Raw genomic sequence first — 12,149 nt, 5'->3', positions numbered from 1 at the left:
CATAAAATAGCATTATTAACATTTTAATTAATTAGATGAAGATGTTAAGGAGTTTTTGGAATCATTGTGCCTGGGAGAATATACAGGCTTCTGACTCAGTTATAAATTAGGGCTTGATCTCATCCTGCTTCTTATTGCCAGCTCTGGAAATGTATGTGTGTGAGTGTGGCTATGTGCATATTTATATTGATTTTTTTCTTAATGACCAATATACATAGGAAAAAGGGTAATCACAATGTATGACAAAATGCTTCCCAGCTCAAATTTCTAATAGCCCTGTCCTTTATTGATGAATGTCTGCATGCAAAACTTGTTCAAACTTGTTTAAAATATAAATATGGACTTCACAATATGTACCATCTTCTATGCTAAATGTGTTAGGTGTGTTATTTCCTTTAATTTATTAATAATTTAGGTGGTTGACATATTATTTTCATTTTATAGAAGAGAGGTATAGGTCTAAAACATGACCAATGTCATACTTTTAGTGAGTAGCAGAAATGAGAATTGGTCTTGGGATTGTCTGACTCAAGAGCCTTTTATTTCACCATTAAAACCTGTAAGCAATTGACTGAAATGAGCTACTGTTTTGTTTTCTTTTAGAAATTATACTACTTGTTTTGGCAAAAAAAGTATTTTTTCTGTTATATTTATAATACTAATCAGCATTATTTCTGTAATAGTACAATAAGTACAAAAAGATATCAGTTTTATTCTTACTCTGTTTATAGACACAGTTTTCACCTTTCTTCTCTGTTCAATCACTTTCTAAGAATTTATAACCGTCAAGATTAAATAGCACTGCACATGAGTACCTCTGTTCCTTTCCAAATGTGGGCTCACAGTAGATTTTCAGTAACTAAACCTGTCCTCTATGTCTAGGACCTTCTTACATGTGAAGATTCTTTTAGATTCTCTCCCTGGTAGGCCTCACTTATAGCTATTCCTGTTCAAAATTATTTGTCTTTCCTCCCAGATGTTATTCAGGATATTTTCTTCAGAAAATTTCTTTGAGTGCCCACAATGGTATTCTCCTACCTACTCACTGGTGTTTGATGGTTTCTTCCCTTCCTGTTTTGGTGTTCTTTCATGGTTCCAACTTTGAGGCCTCTGATGCCTATGAAAGGAAGCAGGGGTACCTGGTCCCAACCCCACTGCTTTGCTTGCAGGGCTCTTCCTTGTACAGTATGGTATCTTCCCATGAGGTGGTGTAATTGAGCTCTAGCTGTTGCCATTTTGTTATTTCACAGTGCACAACAACTGTGTGGTTGGCCTTGCTGATTCCTTCTAATCAGATACACTCTATTATATAGATTTTCTTATTTCTCAAAGTCCTGAGAAAAATTTCAGACGAATATTCCATGTATCTTTATCCTCGGTATACCCTTTCTCTAAAAGTTTAGGTGTGAGTTAATGAGGAACTGGAAACAGGAGAAAAAAACCCTGCAATTTGGTTATAATCACTGTTAGAAACATTTGAGTTCTTAGCTCTATTCCAATGTTTCTTTCCAGAATGTTGCACAGTTTAATGCAAAGAAACTCCTGGTAGGCAGACATCACATGTTTACTCCTCACATTCAGATAGGTTTGCATTTCCCCCAGGAGTGATCACGCTGAGACTCCTGTGATATTTACATTTGAAAAGATATCACACATTGTAAATAATGTAACATTTATAAATTCTTAACCTTTTTTTTTTTTTTTTTGCTGCAGGATTCACTGTTGTATGCAACTTATCTGTAGACAAAACAGCATTTAGCAAAATATTTTGGTGCTAGAATGCCTTTATCATTTTACTCTCCATGGAAGATTGTATTTCTCTTACTTTTGTTTTCATACCTGATAAGTTTATTGTAAATTTCTGTAGAGGAATGTTTTGGTATCTATAGCAGGTAAAATAAAGTATTGTTAATTTCTATGGTATTTTTAGGAAAAGAAGAGAACTTTGGTGTTAATGAAATGGGAGCAAGCAATTGCTTGATTTGATTCCTCAGTCAGCATGCAGGGTGTGTGGGAACTTCCTCCTACTGTTTGCTTATATAATTAATTACCTTTTCTAGAGTCATTAGTTCTCTATAAGGGACTCACATGTGAGTTATGTTTTTCTGTTAGTTATCAGTTTGACTCACTGCCCTCATTTATATTTTATACTCTCATGACATGACAGAAAGACTTATGTGGATGATGTACGACATGTGAGAATACCCTAGAACAGTAGGAAGGAGAGCCCAGCAGTTAAGCTTTTGCTCCTTACCAGGTATTCTTCATGGGAGATCAATATTTTCATAGCAAGCCTGAGAATTGGGTGGAATATGTTAAGAAACATGGTAAGAACAAATGAATGATGTACCTGCCTCTTCCTTGCCTCTTAGAATTTTCTCCGCTTTCCATCTCTTCTCATGTTTTATCTTTCTAAGAGGGTGTCTATCTGATGTAATTTCTTCTTGATATTCTGTTTTGGTATCTCAGTAGTGAGAATGAGGAGAACTGGTAAACTCTGAAGCCAGACAGATTTTCTGTGGGAAATGCAGAGAGATATTGTAGGCAGTGGGAAAGACAGATACTTACAAAAGAGAAAACATGTGTAAGATAGGGGACAGAGAGCAGAAGGGGGGCAGAAAGAGAGAAGGAAAGAGAGGCAGAGGTATAATTTTGGAAAGTTGTGAATGTTGCTTAACTGTAATGCTAAGATGCCATTTTTCAAATCACCATAGAAAAGATAACACATTACATAAAACTAGAAAAACATTTGTATCTCAAGTACCTATCACCCAGCTAAAGCAATCACTATGCACCTGTTACTTCTCCCCCTTTATTTTGACTGATTCAGATGAATTTTAACTCTATATATTTCAGTATATATATCACAAGATTAGTTATGTGAGATAATAATATGGTGAATACATTTTTAAAATGTACAACAAAGTAACATGGTATTACACAGATAATTTCTTTTTCTGTCTCTCTCTCTATATATTTTGTATAGACATATATGTAAAATGACAGATACTTTTAGTGAGATGAAATGTATTATTAATATAGTGTCTCCTATAGTCAATTAGTAAATTTTTGCTTCCCAAAGTATGAATAAAGCTTTCAGAAGCTTCTCCCATTTATCTCATTCTTTTTTTAGTATATTAGCTTTATATATGTGTTAAATCAAAACCATTTTGTTATCATTTTAACTAGTCAATATTTATTTCCATCTACTCCTCTATTTTCCCTCTCTAGTGATCTTTATTTCATTGTTTTATCTGAAATAATCCCCCTTCATATAAATGACTTGTTGAGAAAGCCTACAAAATGGGAGAAAATCTTTGCCACACTCACCTCAGATAGAACATAGATTTCCAGGATATAAAGAAGTCAAAAAGGGGTGGGGTTGTGGCTCAGTGGTAGAGTGTTTGCCTAGCATGCATGAGGAACTAGGTTGGACCCCCAGCATCACACACACAAAAAAAGACTAAATAAACAAAAATAAAGGTATTGTGTCCATCTACAACTAAAATATATATTTTTAAAAAACTAAACACCCCCCAAAATAATTAAATAACCCAATCAGTAAGTGGGCTAAGGAACTGAACAGACACTTCACAGAAGAAGAAATGCAATCGATCACAAATCAATGAGAAAATGTTCAACATCTCTAGCAATTAGAGAAGTTCAGATCAAAACTTCACTGAGATTTCTTCTTACTCCGGTCAGAATGGTAATGATCAAGAATACAAGTAACAATAAATGTTGGCAAAGATGTGAAGAGAAAGTACACTCATACATTGCTGGTGGGATGCAAATTGGTAAAAACACTCTGGAAAGCAGTATGGTGATTCCTCAGAAAACTTGGATTGGAACTATTATTTGACCCAGCAATCCCACTCCTTTATACTCAAAGGGCTTAAAATCAGCATACTACAGTGACACAGAGACATCAATGTTTATAGCAGCTCAATTCACAACAGCTAAACTATGGAACCAACCTAGGTGCCCTTCCACAGATAAATGGATAAAGAAAAGTGGTATATAAACACAACAGAATATTACTCAGCCATAATGAAGAATAAAATTATGGCATTATCTGGTAAATGGATGAAACTGGAGAATAGCATGCTGAGCAAATAGGCCAATCCCAAAGAACCAAAGGCTGAATATATTGTTGTATATGTTAATTCATAATAAGGGTGTGTGTAGACAAGAATAGAGGTACTTTGGATTAGACAGAGGGGAATGAAAAGAGAGGAGAGGGTATGGGGATAGGAATGATAGTAGTATAAATTGGACATTATTATCTTATGTGCATATATGATTACATGAGCTGTATAATTCTATATCATGTATAAATAAGAATGAGAAGTTATACTCCATTTATGTTTGATGTGTCAAAATCATTCTACTGTCATGTATAATTAGAACAACTTAAAAAATGATTTCTCACAAAGATTTTTTTCCAGGTCTATTGGCAATGAATTCTTTCTTTTCTGGAAATGTTTCAGTTTTGGGGAGCATTCATTTTTGAAGTTTAATCATCCTGGGTTTGGAATTCTAAACTTGAATTTTTTTTCTTTACAGATGTCATTGCACTGTCTTCTAGCTTCCATACTTCTTTTGAGAAACCAACAGTTGGTCTCCTTTTGTCTTCTTAACAGTTATTTTCCTTTGGTTGTGGTACACTGCCAATTTTCTTCATATTCTTTCTGCTTATGGTTTGCTGACTCTTGTAAAATTGAGGATTTGTCTTTCACGTGATTTTAAAATTCTCAGTCTTCATTTCTTCAAATAAGGTTTTCCTCTAACTTCTTCCCTTCTCTTCTTGGACTCTGATTAGACATGTTAGACCTTGGGAGCATGCCGTATACATACATTTCTTTTCTCTGCTTTTTATTTTTTCCCCCTTGAATCTCAGATGAGATATTGTTGGAGTTGGGCTCAGAGCCTGGGAAACACATTCAGGATCCCAGCAGGTAGAAGATGCAAGGTACAATTGGGAGAGTAAACATGATTTATTTGGAAGCATCATTAACTCCCTCCAGCACCACCCCGCCTCACCCAGCTATTTCCATAAATCTTTTTTTAATATGCAGGCCAGATGAAGAAGACACATTGTCAATATATTGTTTCATAAGATAAGTGAGAGCATGCTCATAAGCAAATGTTTATGATCTTGAGTATATACACTGAATTAGGGTGTTTATGACATTGGCTGCATGTTAAATATATAATTTTCTGAAATCTTTAGCAAGGAAGCCTCTTGGGTCTACTCAACAGATATTTTAGGCTCACATTTAATAATATTTTCTTTCATGTTCATTTTTTAATTAAACCCATCAGTTGAGCACTTAATTTAATATTATTTCATTTTACTTTTCTAGGATATTCATTTATTTTCCATTGTTTCCTCTACTTTTGACACGACTGTCAATTTTGAAGTTGTTCTGTCCTGTCCTGCTTACTCCAATTAATTCTTGTCCTTGGATTAATTCTTGTCCTTCTTATATTGTATATTTTGTTTATTAATTATAAATCACTTTTCCCAAATTTTCATATATCTAGTAATTTTGTATGTGTATTAGATATTTTGACTAATCTATATAGTAAAGGATTCTCTGAAGATTTTCTGATATATAGTAAATATTCTCTGGAGAGTATTAAGCTTTCTTAAAGATTTTTAAAGGTACATTATTAGTGGATGTGCTTGATCTGAATGAGTCACACTTTTAGGTTTTGTTCAGGTGAGCTAATCTTTCAAAGGCGGTACCTTATTCCTAATGACTGGATGTCACGCTTTCTATGTGGTTCTTATTTGTATGTGGGTTACTCCTGTGATTTCTGGGGTATAAACTGAAAGCTCAAGGTGTTAATCAAGGTCTTTCACTCTGTAATTCTTCAGTATTATATAGCCTCTCTAATCTGTGCTCTTTAGTATCCTGTTGGCTTATACTCTATAGGACTCCCCAACTTTCGCTTTGATTTAGGAGTCCAAAGCAAAAGCACTTACATTACTACTTTGATTATGAGAATAAATTTATAATTATTTTTTAGGTAGATTAATATTTCTTTGACTATAATATTTCTTTTGAATTGTGCTTGTAGGGAGTTAGCCTTCATTCAAAAGATTATGAAACCAGAGTTCATAGAACTTAATTGTCTAGGACAACAGAGTTTGTAAATGGTAAAGGTGAGAGTCAAATATCTATACTCACTTCTTTAGAGCATCCTATTGCTATTCTGTCTCAACTACTGTCAGTTACCAATGTATCTTGAGTAGAGTAGCTGAAGATTGAGATCAAAAAAGTGGCAAGTCAATTTGAAGGTGATAAAATGAAGTGGAGTGTAATGATTTAACATTTAAAAAGGAATCTTGTATTTTCTAAATTTTTGTAAAGTTTTCTAACTTTTAAAATTTTTTTACATTAATATGAATGGATTCTTGACTTGGAGACTTACTGATGACATCAAAACTATTTATCTTCTTTCTTTGAATGATGAAAGATATAATCTCCCAGTTTTTCCTGCAGGTTGATGAGTCTGTGTGCTTGAGTTGTAATTAATGGAGTATGAACAAAAATGTTGTTTCTCCTATAGGAACGTGCAGTGAGAAATACCTTTGATACTTTAGACTCCTTCCCCTTCTGCAATCTTAATGCAGAAAAGTTATCAAATTTTAATTATCCAGAACTCAGGTGATCTCTGATCTTTTGATTTGGGAAGAGCCACCTATAGAAGTTGATTTTAAGTAAATGAGAAATGAACTCATTTACTTCTTATTTGAACCATCATACATTTTGTAGTTTATTACAGCAGCTGTTATTACCTTAAAAACTTAGTTGTCTCAGTTTTCTTACAATAATGTTGGATACGTACGGTGACAATAATATACTAATTTCATAAGATTGCTTTGACATACATACACCTAATCAATCCTCCATAAATCTTAAACACTAATATTAAAGTCATGCATGAATTTGTACCAGTATCTCTCATTAGTGGGTGGTAGGATAACAGTGGGATTTATAGTTTGAAAACATAGCTCCCTAAGCTTGTTTATTGAGGAATTCAGAGACCTAAAACAAAGTAGTCAATTTTAAAAAAGAAAGAAAGAAAAAAAAAAAGATAGTAACATTACAATGTTCATACCACACTATTATACTTTCTGTTGAGTTTCTCTGTTTTGATAAAGAAATTACTTTTAAAAAATAACTAAAATATTTTTACTGTAATTTTAATTTATAGAATATATTTTTGTTGGATTTCCAAAATTATATTTTAATATCACTCTTGTAGGAATTTTTTAGTAAAATTTATTTTAATGAGACTGGTTTATATAAGCATGCAGATAAAATAAGTGAGCATTGAATTTGTTTTCCTCAGCAGATTCAAATGCATAATTTATTACAGAATTTATTATTACATTACATGTCAAAAATAAATGTATCAAAAGTGAGTTTGTGGAAGCAACCTATGAATCCATTCAAAAGATGAACTGAGAAACTTTATACATTTGCATATTTTCATCCTTGTGTTAAATCTTCTGGAGGTATTGGCATACACTAATCTTTGAGATTGGTCCTACAGAGACAAATTTGGGGCATTTTCTTATTTAGTAAGTTATTAAGTATTAAATTAATATGATAAAAGATTTCCTTACTAGAATTATTTGTGGAAACTTATCTAAGAAAATATATTTTAATATACATAATGTACTTATTAAAAGCTGGCATGCTTTTAATATTCTTTTTAGCTTTGTAATATATATATATATATATATATATATATATATATATATATATATATATATCAGGTTGGAATGTCCTATATAGTATAACTCAATTAATTTTGGGAAAATCCTGTTTCTAAATATAATTAAATAAGAAATTTTTAAAAGTGGATTGAACTACAAAGATTTAAGAATGGATTCAATAAAATAGGTCCATGCTATGCTAACCTTGGAGCAAGACAATTGTTGGAATGTGATTTATTCATCACTAAATCTTTGCCAGTCTTAGCATTATAATTTACTAGAGAAAATGGTTGTGTAGAGATAAGATTTTAGGGTTACGAGGAATAACACCTCTCTTTCAAAAACATAGTAATCTCTTTTATAGGTATCTAAAGTTTCACCCAGGGAAGGATTATGCTTTAGGTCTCCAGTATATTCATAAAAAGAGTAGTATAGTAGAATGTCTGCCAGACACGGTGTGAATTTCAGCTGTGCCATTTACTATGTATGACCTTAGATAAATTACCTAACCTTTCTGAGACATAATTTCTTTATCTATAATACTTGATTAATAATACCTAGTTTTTCTCTAATTTTTATGGAGATTAAAAACTATAGTGAACATAAAATACTAAATATCATACTTGAAAATTAATTTTCTCTCAACAAGTTGAAGAAATTCTCTAAGAGTTCATTTGAATAACTCTTCCAGCTAACTAGAGGAGGGAACAGTGTCCTCCCTGATTTTAATGTGGGAACGTGATTATAAAAGTTAGTGTGGTGATATGTCTAGAAGAAAAAAAATCTATAAAGGCAAATTGGTTTATTTCATAATAAAAAATTTCATAAGCTTTGATATAATAATTTTTGGTGAAAATTATTACTCTATCCTGAGTAATAATTGTAAATATGAACTGTATACAACAAGATATCCCTTGCATAAATTTTACAGTAATATTAACAATGAAAGTAGAAAAATATGATTAAGAACAGGGAAATGTATGAATACAACACCATAAAGCAACTGGATAGAGTATGATGCAATTATTGAAAATGACTTTTATAAAATGGAAAGGACACACATATATTATATTTTCATGGCTAGAAATTGAATTTAGGAGAAAATGGAAAAAATACTCATAGAAAACATATTTATGGGTGACATGTTTTTTTCTTACTTTTCTCTTGTTTTTGAAAAGAGCTTTTATTGCTTTTACAGGAATAAAACAATATAAAGTAATGGATGAAGGGTGAACTTTTAACAGCAAATGACCACAGCAGTCTGTAGTCCTTTTTGATGTTAGAATAGACACTAGGATGCCTGATCTGACAATAGCAGTACAATATTAGTCCTTAAACTGCAAGAACAATAATTCACCAAGTATACGCTGGTCAATGTAATATATCTGTGACACCTGCTTTATATGAATTTTATGTAGTTTGTAGACATGAAATCATAATGTAACAGAATTTAAGATGCTCATGGCTAATTATCATTGATTACATTGAAACAAACAGCCTATTAGATTTGAAACAAAAATCAAAAAAGTTTCAATTAGGGCTCAGGTTATCACTCTATTTTCTGAACACTGTCCCTTGACCACATGCTATCTTAATTGAACTTTATTTTGAACTTCTCTTGCTTTTTTCCACATGACATTTTGAGGCTACAGGAGCCACCAATCAGCACCCAGAGTTGCCTCCACTCAATGGCATTACTGATGCCACAGCCAAACTTCTCAGCATAGACTTGGAGAAAGCTGATTGACCCAATAATGTGAATGTTCTGTAATATTAGAAAAACTGACAGGTCTAAAAATAAAGCATTATATTTGAACCATGAGCTCCTTTATGTTAATAAGGCATACATCAAAATACCCAGTTATAAAGAATAGGAATAATGGATGGTTAACATGCCCCATTTTACCTTTTTTTAAAGTATATACAATAAATGACTGGAATATTCTAGGGGTGGTTGATTGATTCTCTTGCTTTTTGTGTTTTTATTGGTATACTTCTCTTTCAGTTTATCAGCAGATAACAGAAAATAAATTTCAAAGGCAAACCTTATAACTCGCATGCTCTGGAAATATATAAAAGTCAGTTGGAAAAGTTGAGCATATTTGCTTGATTTATTTTTATTATCAATTCAAAAATCACTTATGAATCTCAAGATTTAATATGTTTCCCTCATTATCACGTCAAGGAAGCCATTGGGAGACAATTTTCTGAACATTTTTCATGGTTCCAAACATCTTGTGGGCAGAGATGCTGGCTGTTTTTAGACTGTTTTCTAGAGTGTTTGTATAACAAGAAGTCTTGGCACATTGAATGCCTCCTTTAGAGCAGAAAACAGGTTATTTTTCTTCCATATAATACTGATAATATTTCTCTCTGGGATAAATGTCAGGCAGAAAAGCTAAATTCTGGGGATAAGTTTACTTGCTGGCTTTAGTAATACCTTGGAATTTCCTCATCTATGAGCAAACCTACTGCATACAACCTACTCTTGACTCATTCTGTGTTTGCCCTGTGAGAAGTAGGGGACAAGGAGAATAGAGACTACCATGAAGCTCATGCTGCTTGTATTTCGAGGGTCTTCTACCAGTGTCCACATGACTGGCTGATCAGTCTGTGAGTTTTGTCTGGGACAAATCTTAGACCCTTCATATTTCTTGGCAGATGTATAGATGCAGATTTGTTCACTATCATTAGTAATATAATAGCATAGCACTCATTCTTCATATCTCTGTCAGTTCTTACATGAACATTTTAAATCTCATTTTCTATTTCTTCAGGCTATATCAGAAATGTTAATAAAATTTATTACTCTGTGCCACAAAGTAATACCATGTATGTATTAGGAATGTATAGATTAATAAAATTTTTAAAAATGAGATTTAGGTTATGTTATGGTTTAGATATATGTTGTCTCCCCCAAAACTCACGTGTTAAACAATGCCAGAAAGTTTAGAAGTGAAATTATTGGGTTCTGACAGCCTTACCCTAATCAGTGCATTAATCCAGTCAAATGGATTAATGGGGTGGTAACCCAGGGCAGGTAGAGTGTGGCTAGAAGAAGTATGTTATTGGAGGCATGCCTTTGGGGTTTATATTTTGTCTCTGTTGAACAGAGCTCTCTTTGCTTCCTGGTGCCATGTCCTTAGCTGCTTTCTTTCATCACACCCTTCTACCATGATGTTTTGTTTCACCTTGAGCACAGAGCAACAGAGTCAGCCATCTATAGAATGAAATCTCTGAAACAGTGAGACCCCAAATAAACTTTTCCTCCTCTAATTATTCTTGTCAGGTCTTTTGGTAAAAAAATGACTAAAATAGATGAAGTATATTAACATTAATAGTGGGAGATTCTTTTAAGTTAGAGACAAATGAACTTAATACTGAGGAAAAGGGAGAAGTAATAGGAGAAGCTAAATACTGGGGTTAAGTTTCCTTTTATTTCCCTAATTATCTCTATGCCTCTGATATCATTGTATTTTTTAAGTGGCCTCATTCATTCTTTTATAATTCTAAGGAGAATCATTGTGATAAGAACTGTGTACCCATAAGGGAAAATGGAATGAAAGAATGACAGAAAGAGAGAAAGGAAAAGTCACATGCACAAGAGAAAGAGAAGAAATTGAATTCTCTTCCTTCTGTCTTTTGATGGCTTTTAATTTTCCTTTCAGTACTCTGAATTGCAATTTAAAAGGTTAATTTTTGCTAAGTTGTCATTTAGAGCAAAAGTTTAAGTGGATCTTTCTAATCAACACCTTTCTACATATGGTAATGTTAATATACTTACATATGCAATTATTTTTGGTTTTACCTAGTACTTTGGAGTTCTCTAGAAATGACCAATAGAATTAATAGATAGATAGATAGATAGATAGATAGATAGATAGATAGGGTATTTATTAGATTAGCTTACACATTCAACATTTAGAGGCTGGGTTGTCCCACAATGACATCTTCAGGCTGGAGAGCTGGAGGAACCAGTAACTGCTCAGTCCAAGAACCTGGAAGTATCAGAACAAGAGGGACCAATGATACAGCTCCAGTTTGAGTCTGATGACCTGGAGGCTCCCCAGATAGTTATTGGTGAGAATCCATGCTGAAAGACATGGTTTCCACTAGTGATGGCAGCAGTGATAGATGCACCTGCTCAAAAAGAATGGAGCTTGCATACATTGGCAGCCTTCCTCCTTTTTCAACTTTTGTTCCATCTGGACCCCTAGCCTTTTGGATTGTAATGCCCTCATTAGGAATGAGTCTCCCCCTTCAGTTTACTGCTCCACATGCCAATTGTCTCTGGAAACATTCCCACAGACCTATACAAATGTGTGGTTGACTAATTTCCTGGGTTTCTTTCAATCCAAGATGACGAATCATATACAGGATACTTAGGTTAACTAGATTTGAAATTTTGTTTGCT

This window comes from Marmota flaviventris, chromosome 8 (assembly GCF_047511675.1).
Source record: "Marmota flaviventris isolate mMarFla1 chromosome 8, mMarFla1.hap1, whole genome shotgun sequence".
Lineage (NCBI taxonomy): Eukaryota > Metazoa > Chordata > Mammalia > Rodentia > Sciuridae > Marmota > Marmota flaviventris.
This window is presented reverse-complemented; position numbering follows the sequence as displayed.